The sequence below is a fragment of the Suricata suricatta genome, chromosome 6, assembly GCF_006229205.1.
Source record: "Suricata suricatta isolate VVHF042 chromosome 6, meerkat_22Aug2017_6uvM2_HiC, whole genome shotgun sequence".
Classification (NCBI taxonomy): Eukaryota; Metazoa; Chordata; class Mammalia; order Carnivora; family Herpestidae; genus Suricata; species Suricata suricatta.
Genome location: NC_043705.1, coordinates 55,605,288 through 55,624,480, shown reverse-complemented (window position 1 = coordinate 55,624,480; position 19,193 = coordinate 55,605,288). Strand labels below are relative to the sequence as shown.

Sequence of the window (19,193 nt, the reverse complement as noted above, 5' to 3'; positions counted from 1 at the left end):
CCCGGCCGCCCCGCCCCGCCCGCGCGCCGCGCGGGGAGAGCCCCGGGCCCCGACCCCTCCCCCCGGACGCCCGCCTGGAGAGCGGGACCCGGGCGGTGATGGTGACTGGGCAGCGGCGTGGGGCCGGGTCCTGGGCCGGGAGGCTCGGCTGCCTCTTTCTTTCTCTGCCCCCGCCCCTCTCTCTCCTTCCTCCTCGCTAGCCCCGCCGGCGGCGGCCGAGGTCGGCGCTCTCGCCTCGCCTCCTCCCCCACCCGGGGACCCTCTCTTCTCTCCTCCCTCCCTCGCCCGCTCCTCCCGCCGCCTCCTCCTCCCTCCCGGAGCGGCTGGCTGCTGGGAGGCGTAACGGAAAGCCCCGGCGGGGGAAGGCTGGGAGCTCGGGGCCGGAGACGCGGAACCCGGGCCGGGTGAGTTGGAGTCGCCGGGCCCCGCGCGCGCGCGCCCTGCAGGACCGGGAGCCCGAAGCCCGGGCCAGGTGGGGCCGAGAGGCGCCGGCGGGGGCCACCTAGACCGGGCACCGGAGAAGCCGTCTTGGCCGGAGCCCAGGCTGTGTGTGCGGCGGCTGGAGCGGGAACCTCGCTCCCGCGCTGCCGGAACCCACGGGGAGGGAAAAGGACCGTCCCCGGGACCGGTACGGGTGTCGGATGCTGGGAATGGGAGGAATCGGCAGTTTCTGCTCTCACCGCAGCGGCCGCCGGCAGCAGAAGTGGAAAAATTGTGTCTGGAACGGCGACTTGCCGGGGAGTTGGCGTGAGCCGGGTTCTCCCACCGCTGCCGGCGTGTTCGCCCGGCAGTCCCGCGGGCACCCAGGGCGCACGGGTCTTGGGCACAGCTCCGCGCGGGGCGCTGCGCGCCTGGTGCGCGCCTCGGGGGCTGGGGGTCGCTCACTGGTCGCCTGCGTGGGGCCTGGAGTGTGGCGTGTGGGTCACGCTGGCCACAGACGTCAGCCGCTTTTCAGCTCTGGGCTGCATTTTTGTGGGGCAGCGCAGTGATTTGGGGTGCTGGCTGGAGGAGGTGGGCGTGTAGTGGGGAAGACCACATCTGGGATGGGTGGGTTGAGCCCATATGATGGGGTAAAGATTTGGGGGAGACTCCGTGTAAGTTTTCTGCATGTTTTAGGCACAATTCCCTTCCATTCAGTGGTCTGGTGTTCTTTGAATTCAGAAAAGCAAAAGGATTTTCTTAGGTCCCGTTCAACTTTTCTCTTAATCCAGGAGGGTCCCAAGTTTCAGGAGAGTCCGTGAGCCATTTCAGTGTGAGTGAATGAGAGTAAAGACAAAGTCTTATCCCCCACCCCCATCTTCACTACCCCCTGGACCATTTCCTGTATTTCCCGTTTTCCCTCTGTGATTGTGTGCCTGCGTGGAGGTTGCCATCGGTGACCCACATGTAAAAGTAGAACTTCTGTTCGAAATCGCAGAGCAGCCCTTGTGGACCAGTGTGAGTTTGAGCCAGAGAGAGGAGAGGTGTGAGTGGGAGGGGGAAGGGAGCTGGGAGAGGCCCTTCCCAGAGAGGTAAACGTGAGTAACCGAGTTCTAAGGAACGTTTATCACGGGCACGTTGCTTTTGCTTTACTCACTAGCTTGAGAGCCCCCGCCCCCCTCCACTACCCCCCCACCCCCGCCAGATGTAAGCGAGGATCGATGCTAATTTCTTTGGCATTGCCCTTTCCTGCGTGCTTCTGATTTTTTCCTCCTGTTCTTCTGTAAAAACGACTTCTTTTCAAATTTAAGAGATGCAGAGCACATGCTAGTGAGGAGATTAAATGTTTTAAAGCTAGAGAAAAGAAATACAACCCAAGATGATCTTTTCTTTTTGCTGTCATACTGTGATAGGCTTGTTATTAGTCTATGTCAGAAATCTCATGCTGATGAAATATTTGAAGGGTTTGAAGTCATGACACTATTATGTTATAATGCTGTTTGTTTGTTTGTTTGTTTTCCCAAGTGGTCACACAGCAGGTAGTGTGTCTGGCTATGGTTTGCAAAGGGCACAGCGAACATTTTATAAAATGCCAGGAAAGAAGATGTGGTGGGTTGCAGGAGATGATGAGGGTGGAGAGGGAGAATCATTTGTCTTTAGAGCAGTCCAATTAGGAAGAATAATTACACTACAAATGATCATTCTCAAACATAATTTGAATCATGATACACGAACGAGTAATTTGTCTTTAGTTAGGAAAAAGGATCGTTGTGGGTAAGAGCAAGCACTGCCTTCTGGAAAAAGCAATATACACTGTTCATGCATGTAGATGGGCTCAGAATTGATGGCACATGCTTACAAAGATGTGTAGACTGATGAAATAAAGAGCTTTCACTGCACATAGCTGGCAGGGCAGGAAGGAAAATTCCATAGTAGAAAACAGAAAAATGATGTATAGAAAAACATAGTCCTTTTTAATGAACACTGTATACAGCTTCCTACCTTCTTTATTGCACTGAATTGACAAAGGAGGAGGCTAAACAGTAGGAGCACAAATTGATTCTGTTTGATACTGTTGAGTTTCTAGAGGTGCTACTTACTGTCTGAACCTGGGACAAGTTATTTAATTTCTCCCAGTCTTGGTTTCTGTGTCTCTAAATTGGTGGCAGTAAGAGTTCAAGGCAAAGACTAACCTTGAAGATTAATAACTAGAATTACTTTTGTATGGGATGGAAGGTGGTGTGCTCAGAAAACCTTAATGATGGTTGTCAAGTATTTCAAATGCCCTGGAGAAAGCAGTGCCATTCGAAGAGCTGGAACGGATACCTGACTGAGTAAGCTGTGGCTGCCTTGGGCAGACCCTGAGCTGAGGCTGTACCCCTGCCTCTGGCAGCCCACAGGCAGAAACACTTGGTCTTTCTAGAAAGTACCTGCGGCATCCTTTTGGCCCACTGTGGTCAGCCTTCTCTGGGACTCCAGTTCTAGAGTGTGTCCTACAGGCTCCGTTTGGCTCTGAGGGCAAGAGCACAGGTGTGCAACTGTAGGCCAAACTGACCCTGTGATGGCAGGTTCTCTGGTTTCTGGTCCCATGTTTGAGGAAACAAAAACAAAAACAAACAAACAAACAAAAAAACCAAACCAGCTTTAGTGTTGGACAAGGTGTATGCCTCTTTGCGAATCCTAAAAGCAACATTTTACTCAATGCTTACTGCTCTTGGAAAGATACAAACAGTGAATCTCTAATCTCTAGAATTTGTTCCAAAAAGCGACTTTAAAGTGTGTTTGGGGGTTAATGATACACGGCCCAGTTTTTATGAAGGTTGCATCTAACAGCTAAGTAAACAAAAGGCGTTCTTAGCAAAACACTAGTTCTTGAGCAGGGTACCTATACTGGATACTGCTCTTCTAATTTAGGAAGACCGCCTGTTTGGTCGTTCATCCATTCTTTTCTCCTGTCATTCAGCAAATAGCCATGAAGCCTGTCCCATGGACTGAGCTCCATTCTGGCCTCTGGTGACACAGCAAGAACTGAGAGCAGGCTCCCTCCCTCCCAGAGCACCTGTGCTAGTTGGAGAAGCAAACTCTTATGTGCAAAGGACCTCCATCAACCCAGGAAACTCCTTTTATGATTTTGAAGAGGCTGTGCTAGGAAAGCAGAGCACTGCGCGTGCCTCCTTCCCCAAGCCAGCCTGCTCAGAGGGAAGTGACCGGGCTGCAGGTGGTGAGGGGGGCAACCAGGCTTATGGGGTCTCCTGAGAGGTAAGGGAGACAGAGGCAGCTGTTTCTTCTGTGCTTCATACAAGTCTGGGTCCATTTGAGTAGTGGATGAGGAGCCAACATGCCATGAAAACAAAGAGGTTTTTTTCTCAGAGGTGAGATTTCTCAGCCTTAGAAAGGCAAAAAAGGAATTAAAGGTTCCTTCTGGGTATCACCTTATAAAACCCAGATGTGCCTAGGGCAGAATGTGGTGTAGCACTTGAGACGCCTCACTCTCTCTTGCTGTATAAGGCATAACTGAAGCAGTAAAGGAAAGAGTGGATACTTGGTTCCTGGTTTTCTTTTTCATTACTTTTAAAAAGACATTAATACACGATGTGGTAATAATTGCACGTTTGGAGTCTAGAAGGCTTGCAAAGGTATAATGCCATCAGGGCTCTGATAGTATTGTGTGTATTGGAGGCAGGGTTGAGAGGGGGTTGGGTGCTGAGCTGAGGGACCTGAACTTCATCTCCAAAGCTGGCTGAAAGAGAATTGCAGCAGGTAAATGACTTGCTTTATTGTGCTTTAGAAAGAACTTGGTGGCCATGATGTAGGTTGGGTGACAAGGAGACCAGAGTGAGGACAGAAGTTGGGCTGAGAGGCTAGTGTGGGAATCCTTGAGGGACTTGCAGAGGGAGAGGCCAGGAGAGATGGTTTACACTTCCTTGGTCATCTCTCAGTTGTGGACACCAAGAGGGAGTCAGGGCGACTGGTGTGGTCATGGCACCATTCCCTGAGGTGAACAGCGGTGGGGCAGCTCAGTTTGAGGAGATGGTGAAGAGTAATGAGCTTAGTTGAATCCCATACTGAACTGTGAGCCTCCCAGGGAGAGATGCCCAGCAGAGAGCTGAATACACAGGCAGAAAGAGAGTCTGGAGTAGAGATGAAAGATGGAGTTATTTTTATAGTAGTGGCAAGTAGTTCCCTGGTTTGTCGAGATTCACTAAACAGTGCTCAGGATGAGAGCAATTTGTGTCCTGTAACTGAATTTTTCTCTTTTATCCCTTCCACAGGCCTCACTGGGGATAATTAAACCTCTGACCTTAGCCCTGAATGACCAGTCGCTCACTGTTATTTTACAGACCTGGTTGGATCTATTTATGTTATTTTGAACTAGGATCATTGAGAGGAGTATGTGTAGAATGGCTGTGAACATATTTAGGAGGTAGGATGTGTAACTGGCGAAATTGATTACCACTCCCCCAACACACACACACACATGCACACACACACACACACACACACACACACATTAAAGACAGACCATGTTCTTTCCCAAATTCATATGTGGAAACCCTAACCTCCAGTGTGGTGGTATTTGGAGGTGGGGGTCTTTGGGAGGTGACTAGGTTTGGATGAGGTGGTGACGCTGGAGCCCCGGGGATGGGGGTGGGAATAGTGTCCTTACTGGAAGAGAAAGACCAGAGGACATTAGCTCTCTCTCCACCACAGAGAAGAGGCCACCATTGCAAACCTGGAAGAGGGATCTCACCAGAAACCAAATCTGACTGTGCCTTGACCTTGAACTTCCAGCCTCTAGAACGACAAGAAATAAATGTCGTTTAAATCATCCAGTCTCTGGAATTTTGTTATAGCAGCTCAGACTGACTGTTACACAGGTATGTGTTGTGTTTAAGAAAATGTAAGATGACCTTTACTTGCTGAGGAAGTAAAGTAGTTTTGTGCACATCTAGAGAATACGGTAACGTAGAGGTATGTTATCTGTGTGTTTTCTTAGTTAAACTGTAATACTGTCAGCTAGGTCAAGAGAAGTTCTGAACTTTGACTTTGAGACTTGCCAGGTAAGAAGGAAGAACCTCAGTGTATTTGACTTTTCCTCCTGTAGGTTCTGATTTTGACTTGATACCACATTTATTTATTAAGTAGTGTTTTGGACCCTATGTAAAAGATACTTTTGTTGAAATTAAGTAAGACTACTGAGGTGTTTACTTGGGTGAATTGTTGTGGTTCCATTTAGGATGTCACAACCAAACTAGCATTTAAAGCTCTTTACATGGTTTCCAAAATAATAAGTATTGAATTCTGTAGTCAGGGTATTTGAATGAAGAATATTGAGACTTTCAGCAAGTTCATTGCCAACAAAGTTTGGCACTTACTGAGGTGACGTTAGTGGCAAAAGCAGTTCTTTCCTTGTGTCTTCTGTGTGTACAGAGAATCGTTCAGTGACGTGTCACCAGGTTTCCTGGCGTTTGGCACCTTACGGGTAATACACTGAGGATTTGCAGCCTAGGCCCATGTGCGAAGCTAGGATGTTGTAACAGTGAATATGTGGCCTTTTAAAGCATTCCCTGTTTGTGGAACTAAGGATATTTGAGTGTGGGCTGAATATCTGTCTATGTGTAAGTGCACAGACTTGCAGGGATCCCTGGACTGCTGGCAGGGAGCTTCACACATGCTTGGAGTTCCCAGGTCTTTATTTCCAGCTGCTTCACACACCCTTTCTCCCCAACACTAGTTTTCTCCCTTTAGAGGGGGTGGTCAGGCATTCCCATCCTCTGTGAGAGGACATGGGGAGAAGGTGGCCAGTCTACAAGACAGGGAGAAGCCTCCGAATCCTTAGTGGCTGTGAGATCTTGTATTGTGAAAACTAACTTTTGTTTTCATGTCCACAAAGGTTTATCTGCCTTTTTTTTTTTTTTTACTTACCATATGGCCCTCGAAGGCTATTGCTGTTAATCTGAATTTCATTCATTTGTGAAATAATTAAAAATGTGCAGAAGAGACCCTAGTGAACCCTTGTTAAATTGCAGGCATGCTATTTGATTTGTGCAAACATGCTATTTGATCCGTACTGCTGTGCATCTAGGGTAAGGCCAGTAGGGATTACTAATCATTGTCAGTCTGTGTAACCAGCAGGCACACCTCCCCTCATCCTTGCCTGCTTAACTGGGGTGCCATTGGAAGGAAAGCTGGTAGCCACAGACAGACTGGGAGGAGGTAGATTTTAACAACTCTTCACCTTGGACTGGTGTGATTATAAGGGACTAGTTATCTTCTTTATTTTTCTATTTTCTCCAATATTTTCAGATTCGTTGTAAATAGCATGTTACTTTTTTATTAATTTTTTAATGTACATTTATTTATTTCGAGAGAGCATGGGAAGCGGGGGGGACAGGGAAAGAGAGAATCTCAAGCAGGCTCCATGCCCAGTATGGAGCCTGATGTGGGGCTCGATCTCATAAACATGAGATCATGACCTGAGCTGAGATCAGGAGTCAGATGCTTAGTTGATTGAACCATCATCCATGCACCCCAATAGTTTGTTACTTTTAAAACCAGAGCCAAACAGTTGGTGGGCTTGTGTGTGTGTGTGTGTGTGTGTGTGTGTGTGTATGTGTGTAAACACAAACCATGTGTGTAAACATGTTGGCCACAACACTGTACCTCTCCTTATATCTGTGGTGCATCCATTGTAAAGGAGGTTTCTGTCTTTTTTTTTTTAATGTCTTTATTTTATTGTGAGAGACAGAGAGTGAGAGTGTAGGGTCAGAGAGAAAAGGAGACACAGAATCCGAAGCAGGCTCCAGGCTCTGAGCTGTCAGCACAGACCGATGTTAGGCTCAAACCCATGGACTGTGAGATCATGACCTGAGCTGAAGTTGTGTGCTCAACCGACTGAGCCACCCAGGAGCCCCAAGGTTTCTGTCTTTAAAAATAATTAAAATTCATATTTGCTATAAATGTAGTTGCTTATACTGGGAGGCTGGGGAGTACAACCAGAGTTGGGCGCTGTGACCCACAGACAGTATGGGACAGCTCCCTTGGAACTATACGGAAAAACCCCCTCGTTACTGTATATTTTGTATGTTTTTATAAACATTGTAAAAGTGATTTGAGAGGTGTTTCACTTCTATATCTAGGTGTGTCATTGGCTGTCTGATAAGAAGTCTTGAATCAAATCTGATTGATAAGCACTGAATTAAATATGTACTCTATTGACATGTTGGGTTTCTTTCTTTTTAAAAATTGTTTCAGTGTTCCATAGCCCCAAACCAGCAGTGAGATCTGACATATCCCTTTAGCAGCAACCTCCGCACATGCCTGGAAAATTAGAGGGGCTCTTTTTCCTCTACTGATTCTTTTGTTCAGATTTTCTTTCTTTCCACACTGAGCTGTGTGTGTTGTCAAGGGCACCTGGAGTTCAAGCTTCCCTTCTCCCGGGACGGGCTGCAGTTCGGCTGGATTTCACGTGTTGTTTTCCAGTTTTCAGGCAGTTAGCCAGTTGTTTAAGGATGGTTGTAACTGCATGGACAGTAGCGTTGTTTCAGCTTTAGGTAAGTGGTGCACTGCACATGCGTATTGAGGGCAAATTAATCTCTTAAAAATTTTAAACTCATTTTTTTTTCTCTTGCCTGTAGAGACCAAATTTTCTGGAATTAAAAATAATGGATTGGATAGTCTGGGAGCTGCAAGCTGTACCAGTAAGCAGTGTTTTTGTCTTTATAAATGATTACTACTTGGGTATTCAGTACAGACTTAAGGAAACTATGGGTCACCGCGTTAAAAACAGTCTAAAATCACATCCAGTTTTTGTAACGGCTGTCTTTTCATAGAAGATGACCGTATATAGAAGTATGTCTAAACAGATACTTTGTCATTTGCTCATTTTTATAGTAGTCCTTTCAAGGTTCTTCTCTACTAGAAACTTATAATTTACTGGCCTAATTACTAATTCTGCATGGATTTATGCTGTCCTAGGTAGCATAGTGTGCTGGCTTAAACAGGGGACGGTAGGTCTTTTTGATCTGAATCCTTTGGTAAATGAGTGTGTTTAGGTTGTCTTGTCTGTTTATGTGTTTTTTCGAGATGGTGCTTAAATCTGTAGTTCTGTATTAGTAAAGAAACGACAGTGTCGAAGGAGCTAAGCCGATGTGTGGAATGTTTAAACTATAACCGAGGGCCTAAAAGAGCTGTATGTAGACCAGTAAAGAGGCCACACTTCATTATAAGAGCACAAGTGGTAGTGGTGATGAGAAAGTGTGATGGGTTGTGGGTTCACCTGTGTGGACAGGTGGCCGGGGGCCTTTTTAGGATAGTGTGATTGATGGACCCTAAGAGTAAATTAGTTGGCTTTCTTGGCAAGTATATTAGCCAATACAACTGATGTGTTTTAAAACATGTTAAAACAAGAAGTGCCATCATGTTAGATTTCGTCTTACTTATGTATGTGTGTTTGATTTTTTTTAATCTTGACCATGGGACTTCGTGTTTCTGTCCCGATAATTTTGAATTCTGACCTGGTCATCTGCCATGTCAGGCATTCCTCTGGGCTGCCTGTTGTGTTCCTTGGCCCATTCTGCTCATCAGTCATTGAAGTCCTTTGAGTTATTTACTGGTACTGCTCTGTTAGACCTCCCCTGTCATTCTTCTGAGCCTTCTTAGGAACCCGGGGTGTGTCACCCTTTGTAGGCGGCCAGAGGTTAGAGGGTTGGAGTCCGTGCCAAGATACAGAGGAAGCTAATCATGCTCATGACCTTGCCCTCATTAACACTATGTTGGAACCGAGAGAGCCAGCATTCCGTGGTATTGTTTGACTTTAGATTGTCTCTGTTGATTTATGGTAATGGCTCCCTATTTCAGAATGGAAGAGATTGTCAGTACTTACTGCCTCTTGCTAAATACTGAAAAGGTGGGCTTTGGATTATCAGATTCACTGGCCCCTGCTGAAGGTGGTTTGGTCATGAGAAACCAAGACTGACAAGAATGTGAGGGAAGAAGGCCTCTGAGAGTCTGGAGCATAAGTGGGTGGGCTGATTGTTCCACAGGTGGTAAAACACTCACACTTCAGGGTGCACAAGAATTACCTGGGACCTTGTTAAAATGTAGATTCGGATTCAGCAGGCCCGCATGGGGCCTGGGATCCTGTATCTCAAGCCGGCTCCTGCCACACTGATGCTGCTGGCTCCATGTCGTCAGGCCTCACACAAAGCTGGGACGTGGATGAGACTATAGACTAGTCAGCTGGAGGCTGAAACCTGTACAGTCTGAGAACCAGAAGGCATCTGTGGGGGCTGACTTAGAATTGGTTGCCTGCTACTTAAGGCTGGTTTCTGTTGGGATGAGACCGAGGGCCCTAAGCCTTGTCACTGTCGTTAGGGCCCATAATGGCCACTGGGAGCAGCTGCACGGTGTTTCCTCCTCGTCCCTAAGGGTTGTTCTGGAGAGTCTCTTAGGTGGGATACAATTAAGCTAAAGGGCAGGTTTTGTTTTTACTACGTTTTAGTTGATTTCCTCACTCCATGTTGACTCTATCCCATAATTTTAACTAGATAAAGAAGGCTTTGACTTCGTCCAATTAAACCTGTATTTTCTCAATTAATGTAATTACAAAGTTTTTAAAAAAGTTACCTCTCATTTTATTTGGAGCATTATTTATGAAACTTGCTTGACACTCGGCTGGGCTGGCTGACTAGAATATGTAGATGTTCTCGGACCTCTCCCCTGAGGTTTGGACTTGATGAGACTGGGGTGGGTCCTGGGGATCTGTAGGTTTTAAACAAAGCTTATGCGTGGTTCCTAGGGTCAGGCAGGTTCTAGAAACACTGGTGTAAGGACACATCAATTTAGAAACCCATCTGTCTGAGCCTGTGATGTTGACCATGTCTGAGGGATGCCCTTACACGTTCTTTTCTTGGCCTCTTGGGTACTTGGTTGTGAAGAGCTGGTTTCTGTCCCTGTGGGATCACTTTAATTTTTATCTCGACACATGCTTTTATTGTTACAGAGAGGCCCTTATCTTGGGTGGAACCGAATCGGAGAGTCCTTTTTCAACAGTGTAAGACAGCAGTTCTTTGTGGCTGTTATTTTTAGGAAGGTTTTACAGACACTGACTCTTAAGTGCTTTGGGGAGTGCTTGGAAATTCTAGGCTCTAAGCTTTGGGCCTCTATGGAGAGTGGAGTCTTAGGAATGTCCTGCAGCTGACTTTTCCCACACCCTCTCCCACTCTGGTTTAGACAGACAGCTGGGGATAATGAGTGTCCCCTTTCTAAGTAAATGCTGACCAGAAATGGACGAGGAAGGGGGGCCCTTCATCCTCTGCAGACCAGTTTGGTTCTGATCCAGGTGAACTGACAGGTTGAGGAGTTGCGCTTTCCGTATCATTATATCAGCATTAACCTCCCTTCCTGCAAATCCAGGGTCCGTCTCAGCCCCACTCTAGAGGCCAAGTCAGTTTATGACACAGATGAAGTAGGAAATGGTCTGTGGGATGAGATCGGGAGGGCTTCTTCCCTGGTGATTCAGACACTGTTAACATTCCCGTCAGAAACCATAGGAGAAGCAGCCTTCATGCCGAGAGCTCTGGTTATTTGAGCTTTTGTTACTAGTGGTTTCCTGACCGGTACACCTGCAACACGGGGCGGAGAGGCCCCTGTAGGTGGGGTTAAAGATGGTCCCTGAGATTAAGAACATTCTTGGTGTTTCTCGAATCATGTGTGACAGCATCAAAGCCCCCAGGAACTGCTGGTTGGGAGTAATGAACTTCTTGATCTATTAAAAATTAAAAAAATAATAATAAAGTGGAATTCATGTAAGTGCTTTTGCCAAAAATTCTATCATTAGAGAAATTTGGGTGAAACACTTGTCTTTAAACCTCTTATTCGACACATAAGGACCTGTAGGACAGGTAGCATATGTTTGATTTATACCTTAACAGGAATAATTTCATAAAATGCTTCTCAAAAGCAGGTAAGGTCAGGGAATGAGAGAGTGGACTGTGACTTGGAGGGGGTGGAGTGTGGGTGCTGGACAAGGAGGGTGGTGCCACAGAGGCCGGCGAGAGGCAGCAGGCACACCGGCCAGCTCACCAGGAGCAAGGCTCCCCGGAAGGGCACACGGCAAGACTAGTCCCCGCTCCCTTCGCTGTGCGCACGCATGCTGTGTTAGAGGGACTTGAACAGCCTTGATGATGTGTGTGGCATATTTCCGTCGAATGGAGCTATTTCACATATGCTTGACCAGCTGTAATGAAAAGCCAGGTGATCTATATAAGAAAATTTAGATTAAACATCCTAATTGTGCTCGGGGTTATTTTGCACTTTTTTAAAAGTCTTTTTAATTTTGAGAGCAAAGTTCAGGAAACGGTGCTGTTTCTGTGCGTGCTTAACAGGTAGACCTGGCCAGTAGGAGAGACCTTCTTTCCTCTACTGAAGGGCTTTTTCTCAGTCTGTTTTGAGAAGGGCTTGACGCTTCTGACATTCCATGGCACCTAGAAAGTATGCGATAGTACCTGCTTTCTCTGTCATATCTGCAGAGAATAGTTCACAGCTCCCGGGTGAACTCTGAACTTGGACATCCTCTTACCAAAGCCAAAGCTTGTTGGAGTGACACAGTGTGTTTCCAGAACAGCATAATGGTGGGTTGGGAGATCATCTTTACCCTTGCTGCCTGAGTAAGCCTGAACCAATAGAGAAGTTACACAGAAGCACGTCTCAGGACCAGAACTCTGGGAACTTCTACAAAGACTGACCCACACTCTCACCCACGGCCATTTCATGCTCCTGCTTTCCTCAGAGCCCCTGATCTGTCCTTAGATTGGCCTTGGTGCCCCTCATTCTGAGATCTACAAGATGTTCCTTTATGCTTTGGGGAAGGTCCTGAAAGAATGCACACAAAAAAATGAATACATCCTATTATACATAAAATTCCTGTGTCTTCAAGGGGTACTGGTCTCCTGGTACCTAGGAAAGGTGGGAATGCACAGCTGTGAATGTCAGAAAGCACTGAGAACCATCTGTACGGACTCCTGTGGTGAGACCCTTAGCTTGCTCTGTGACCTTAGACAAGCCATTTTACCTGTTTGGGCTAGAAAATGTTAGGGGACAAATCCAGGCCTGAAATTCTTATTCTAGGTGAGTCTGTATGTCTGTGTGTTCAGTCATTTAGTCAACACACGCTTATTGAGCCCCTCAGGGAGCTGACAGTCTGGTAGAAGAGGCTGTAGAAGAGTCATTATCTTTGTTTTAAAATTTTATTTATTTATTTTTGAGAGAGAGAGAGAGAGAGTAAGTGAGCAAACGGGGAGGGGCAGAGAGGAAAGAGGGGGAGGGAGACTCCCAAGTAGGCTCAGCACTGTCATTGCAGAGACCGATGCGGGCCTCGAACCCGCAGCGAGATCATGACCTGAGCTGAAGTTGGACACTTAACTGACTGAGCCGCCCAGGTGCCCTAAGAGTTGTTACCTTAATGTGGTTAGCCACGTGTGCAGCCTTGTGTGGGACATGTACAAAGCCTTTAGAGATGTGGGTACCACAGGCACAGAGTAGGTGAGGAGGCTGGAGAGCCGGGGTGTGCAAGCAGAGGGTATAGGGAAGGTGCTAGGGATTTCTGCAGCATTGCCTGTTCCCCTGGACCACACGTGTTTGCTTGACCTGTTAGGAGATCCTGCAGCCCAACCACCCACGTTGTGACATTGGCAAAAGGGACAGACTCCAGAAGCTGTGTGCGGTTGGAACATGCAGTGTATCACTATGATCTGGGTTGATCTGAACACTGGTTTTTTTAAAAATTAAAAACAATTTTTTAATGTTTATGTATCTTTGACAGAGAGAGACAGAGCATGAGTGGGGAAGGGGGGCAGAGAGAAAGGGAGACACAGAATCTGAAGTATGCTCTAGGCTCTGAGAGTCCAGTGCGGGACTCAAACTCCCCAACCATGAGAGCATGACCTGAGTTGAAGTCGGATGCCCAACCGACTGAGCCACCCAGGTGCCCCCTTTAATTTTTTAAAAATATTTATTTATTTTATATATGTGTAGAGAGACAGAGATAGAGACAGAATGACAGAGTATGAGCAGGGAAGGGTCAGAGAGAGGGAGACACAGAATCCCAAGCTGGCTCCAGGCTGTTAGTGCAGAGCCTGATGTGGGGCTTGAACTCACGAGACATGAGTTCATGATCTGAGCTAAGTGAGATGTTCAACCGACTGAGCCACCCAGGTGCCCTGATCTGAATACTGTTTTTATTTTAAAAAACTTTAAGTTTATTTAGTTTTGAGAGAGAGAGAGAGACAGAGACTGAGTGTGAGTGGAGGAGGGGCAGAAAGGGAGGGAGACTTAGAATCTGAAGCAGGCTCCAAGCTGTCAGCACACAGCCCGACTCAGGGCCTGAACTGACAAACTGTGGGATCGTGACCTGAGCCGAAGTTGGACATTTAACTGACTGGGCCTTCCAGGCGCCCATGTTTTATGTTTTGGGCCCTATTTCCCCATTTTGTTAAGCAAAGCAAGAACTATAGAAACATAAGAATGTGAGGATTTGCCTGCTCTTTACAGAAATATACTTTTTGTTGGGAGGAGGGATAATTGTTTCTTTCTTCTTCTAGAAACAATAGATACTCAAAGAGAGGCAGCTGAACTGAGCTGTTGTGATCCCTGAATTACGTTCTGGCTCCTGGGCCTTTGTATCTCTGTAACCACAGAGTGTGTTCCACACTCCAGAAAGAAACTTGACCCTCCCATAAAACCACATGGAACTTTCCGGATGGCCCATTTCTTTTTCTGGAGTGGCCAGATTCTGTGCCTGGGTTGGAGGAGAAGCATGGTCTGCAAGCAGAAGTGTGTGCTTGCTTGGGCAGCACTTAGACTAACATTGGAATGAAAAAGAGATTGGCACGACCCCAGTGCAAGGGTGACACACACATCTGTGAAGCAACCCATATTATAAACTGAATGAATGAATACAAAAGAGAAGTGCGTGTCCACTTTCCTGACACTGGGGTTCCTTTGCGTGTCCTAAAGCAAATGCAGGATGCACAAGGGGACAGGGCACATCTTGGGGAAACGAAACCCTCCTGCGGCACCACATCCCCACCCCAGCAGTGAGCCCTGGGCTCTCTACCCGTCAGTCGGCAGGGCTAGGAGGGGTTCAAAGCCTCAGCAGAGTTGTGTATTTTCTTGTAAGCAAAAATGGGCATCACAGGTCATAGACCAGGCCAGCTCTCTGCTCCGTACCCTCTCTGACCCCCATCCTGAAACTGCCACCTTTTGGTGCTAATGCCTTTAGGGAGCATCCAGGTTACCTGGAGGGCTTTTAATAACCCATTACTCCCGCCCTTAGAGATTCTGAGTTGCTAGGTCTGGGATGGGCTGAGAATTTGCATTTCTAACACATTCCCTGTTGATGCTGATGCTGCTGGGCTGGGGACCAGACTTTGAGAACCACTGTGACCTTGACCTTCTGGAGGGTGTGTTGGGACTACCAGATTCTATTCCTGATGGCGTGTCTGCTTGTGGGGAATTGCCCAATCCTAGAGGAGCCAGTCATTTGGAAGCAGTGGTTCATTGGAGTGCTAGACGGGCCCTGGCCCTAGAGCCTTCCCTGTTGGTCCTCTTCACACAGACCAGGGATGTGGCATTTGGGGTTGTTTGGCTCTCATTGCCCCCTTCTAAGACCTTCTTCTCTCTGGTGTTACCAAGAACTTCTTGAACTGTGTTGCTCTCCTATGTAAGATCCTTCCTGGGTTTGCCTTTGGCCTTAAGGTAAAGTCCAAAGTCCTACAATGGCTGCAAGGCCTTTTGTGTGATTCTCTATCTTTATAGCTTTGTCTCTTGCCAGCCTCCCTCTTGGCCTCTGAAATACTCTAGTGATCACTAACCTCTTTCCTTTTTTTAATTTTAAGTTTATTTATATGTTTTGAGAGAGAAGGAGGGGCAGAGGGATGGAGAGAGAGATCCCAAACAGGCTTTGCACCATCAGGGTAGAGCCCAATGCGGGGCTCGAGCTCACAAACCGAGAGATCATGACCTGAGCTGAAATCAGGAGTCAGACCCTTAATCAACTGAGCCACCCAGGCGCCCCACTAACCTCCCTCTTTTATGAACTCATTATATTCTTCTTACTCTCAGGGCATCCCGTTTTGCTGGGGCCTTTTCTTTCTTGGGTTTCTGTTTTCCTGTCCTCTTCGTCTGCCATCTCCTGCTTGTCTGACCTCAGCTTAGCTGTCACTTGCTCTGGTGAGCTTCCTTTGACGTCTCTGGGACCAGTTAGGGCTTCTGCAAAGGCTTCACATCACCTTGTAATTTTCTCACTTTGGCTCATAGTGGCTGCCGCAAGGTGGTTACTGCCTGCTTATCTCTCTGTGTCTGTGGACTGTGAGCTCTCAGAGGGCAGCAAACCCATCACGTGTTCATTCATGTGACCCCAGGCTTGGCATGGTGGTTCTGTGAGGTAGATATTGCGGGGGAGGAAGCTGAGGCAAAGGTAAGTTAAGTACCTGGCTTACAGTTCACGTACGCTGTCCCTGGGTTACCCCCTGGGATTCTCATTCAGGGCTCTTCCACCCAACCCCGTGGCCAGGTTTCTGCTTTCAGATCAAGGAGCCCCAGCTAGGGTCCGCAGACCTTTCCTGGGAGCATTAAAAGACTGGCCATTCCAAGTTAACAAAAATGGTCCTTTCCTGTTGTTTTTTTAGGTAAACTGGGAAGCAGACTCTTGAATTCACAGCTGGCTTGTGGTTTTTCCATCTCGTTCAAGTGCATTCACACAGGTAAGAGGTTAGCTCTTGGGACCTGCTCATGCTCAGGCGGGTTGTAGGAAACCTCTAGTCATGATGATGCCCCTTGATAACACTGAGAGTCCTCATTCATTAACAAGAAAATCCTTACATAAAGAGAGGTATGAAGTGGTCCCGCGCCTTTGCTGAGAGTTTATGGGGTGAAGGTGTCTACCTGGCGTCCTTTCTCCTGGGCGTTGCTGGCCTTTTCACCACCCAACATTCTTTCCTTTGTGTGGGGCTCCCTTCTCCCATCCATGTGAACTGGTCCTTAATTCTTTTTCTAGGGGCACCTGAGTGGCTCAGTCAGTTGAGCGTCCGGCTTCAGCTCAGGTCACGATCTTGCGCCGTCTGCGAGTTCAGGCCCTGAGCCGAACTCCCTGTGCTGACAGCTCAGAGCCTGGCGCCTGCCTCGGATTCTGTGTCTCCCTCTCTCTCTGTCCCTCCCCTGCTCACGCGCTCTCTCTCAAAAATAAATAAACAGTAAAAATAGTTTTTAAAGTTCTTTTTCTTCCCTTAAGACGCAGTCCAGATTTCATTTGTTATTTATCAAACTGTATCAGGAAGAAGCTTCTTGGAGCATCGCCTTTCCCTCAGCCTTACAGCACAACCAATCATGGCGAATCTGCTCACACAGCACACTTCTTGCCATGTGAGCTTTACTTATGTGTTTGTGTGCAAGTTTTTCGTCTAGTCTGTGAGTTCCTTGGCTGCAGTCTCCCCCGTCTAGCATGTTTCCCAGGATGGAACAGACTTTCAGTAAATGAATAAATATGTCCTACAAAATGAAACAAAACAAAACAAAAAAACCCAACAACCCTAGTAAGCTCAGTGAAGGCACAGCCACACATAAAAAATCATAATGTATTTCTACCCGATGAAATGCTTTGTAAATGCCTTTTTGGATTAATTCTGTGCCTGTTTCCTCATATAACCATGCATAATTCAGAATTTGCCGTAATGTATTAAGTCAGTAGGACATTAGACTCTTCCGCCTAATGAAAGGGATGAGAAGTCAGGAGTGTTCATGTCATTGTCTTTCCGTGGAGTAAGTAGTGATGTAGGTTATGGAGCACTAATGTGCTAAATGACAACTTGCCGCTCTGAGTTTGCTCTTGGAAAGACCATTGGCAACCAGACCCTGGGAGCCCTGGTCAGCTCTAGGACTGAACGTGTGTCTAGATGTATAGGCAGTAAGGAAACAATCAACGGACTTTCCCAATTCACAACCTGGAAGAAGTAAAAATATTTCTGAGTGGTTTAAGCATTTGTTTTAAAACGCAGTTCAGGTATAAAAAATTTTTACAAAAAGCTTAAATTTGTTTTTAATTTTAGAGAGAGCACATGTGGGGGAGAGGGGCAGAGGGAGGGAGGGAGACAGAGAGAGAGAGAATGAATGAATGAATGAATGAATGAATGAATCCCAGGCAGACTCCATACTCCGTGGAGCCCAGTGTGGGGTTGGATCCTGCGACACTGGAATCATGACCTGAGCTGAAATCAAGAGTTAGATAGTCAAACCTGAGCCGCCCAGGCGCCCCTTTAACAAAAAACTTTCAAATCAGTGCACCTTAATCCTCCCCAGACTTCTCAGGTCATTGGCTTCTTTGAGAGGTGTACTGATTGGCTTCATCCTGTGAGTTGGGATTAGCAACCCCCAGGGTGGTGGCTCACTGAATATTGAAGCCCGAATCGGACCTGGGTCTTCAACTAGAATATGATCTTGAGTCTCTGCTCTTGCCTTCCTGTCCTGCTCCTACCGGCTGTTCGGCCCTTCCGGCTGTGTTGGTTGGGTGTGTGCGGCACTGAAGCAGAGAGAAGGAAGTTGTCTTCTGGCCTCTGCATTCCTAGTAGAGGTACTGGCCAAGAAATTCACGTAAAAGCAGTCACACAGTTGTGGTTTCTTTTACCTGGTGCTGAGCCCCAGTTGTACAGCCGTGTGGGAGAATTCAGTGAAAGGCAAAGCAGCACAAGAAATCTAACTCTCAGTTGACCTTATTCATGTTCTTAAAATTTCCTAGGGCTTGGGCAGAGTGAGGACTTCAGCTTTGCCCAGGAATTCCCGGTCTCCACATAAGCGAGTTTGTCTGCCATATTTGCAAAATAAATGAAGGAAATTAATTGCAGTTTAAAAGCCCACATGTTAGAATATGAGTGAGTTTTAGCTTTAGAGTAGGTTTTGGAATTTGTCTATTACTGACTATTTTGCACCATGCCTGCAGAAACTGAATGCAAGGTCGTTGTTGTGTGTCTAGTTCCTACGCTGCCAAATACATACGTGGGGCGTGCTTACAAATTGTTAAGACTTAGCAACTCCCTGAGCTTCTGGGAGACAGCTGATTCTCAGAGTGACTCCTGTTTTACAGTGCATTTCTAATCTGGTTAGAAAACAATGCAGTAGGTGAAGTCATCAAGTTACTCAGCCGTCCTCCTCCCTGTGGGGCTCTCACACACAGGTGTGCCCTCAGGCACACTTCACAGCCTTCTCCTGCTCCATGTTGACTATTCCACATCACTCTGACTAGCCCAAGATATGCTGCAATTCTTGAATTTTCTTAGAGCTTCTGAACTTTGTGTTTTGGACTTACACCGTGGTGTTCTTTCATGAAATGTTTACTGTATCTATAGAGGAGCCTGCTAGTGCCCCACCAGTAGAATTTGTATATTCGTGCATGCGTGTGTGGTTAAGACGGCTGTTTTGGAGCATTGGCCTTGATCCAAAGACACTGTCCAGCATGAGCCCCTTGTGTCCACAGTAGACGTTTGGGAGCCATCAGAGCAAAGGCAGCTAGGAGACACAGCAACTCTTCTGCTGGTCTCAGACCCAGGTGTCATTATTAGCGTGCTGGTCTCTGACGGATCATTTCTTTTATTGCCGAAATGCCTGGGAACCCAGCCGGCAGCTGGTTACAGATACACGCAAAAAAATAAATGGCACACCCCCCTCCCAAACCCGCTAGTGTCTTTGTTTTTCTCAGGTAAAGCCTTTATCCTTACTTCTTC

The 19,193-nt window shown here is 47.1% G+C and overlaps 1 protein-coding gene and 1 non-coding gene across 11 annotated transcripts in view; both read left to right on the top strand.

Annotated features, from left to right (window-relative positions):
* The first annotated feature begins 40 nt into the window (after positions 1-40).
* LHFPL2 (LHFPL tetraspan subfamily member 2) overlaps positions 41-19,193 on the top strand; it is a 165,535-nt gene continuing 146,382 nt past the window's right edge. For 2 of the 10 annotated variants that reach the window (XM_029942475.1, XM_029942482.1), the window contains exons 1-2: positions 41-404; positions 16,110-16,184. The gene's annotated coding sequence lies outside the window, so the exon portion shown is untranslated. The other 8 variants (XM_029942476.1, XM_029942477.1, XM_029942479.1 and 5 more) reach the window with 8 other exon arrangements.
* Positions 14,258-14,361, top strand: LOC115295071. The gene has a single exon (XR_003910303.1). It is a non-coding gene; the product is annotated as a U6 spliceosomal RNA (small nuclear RNA).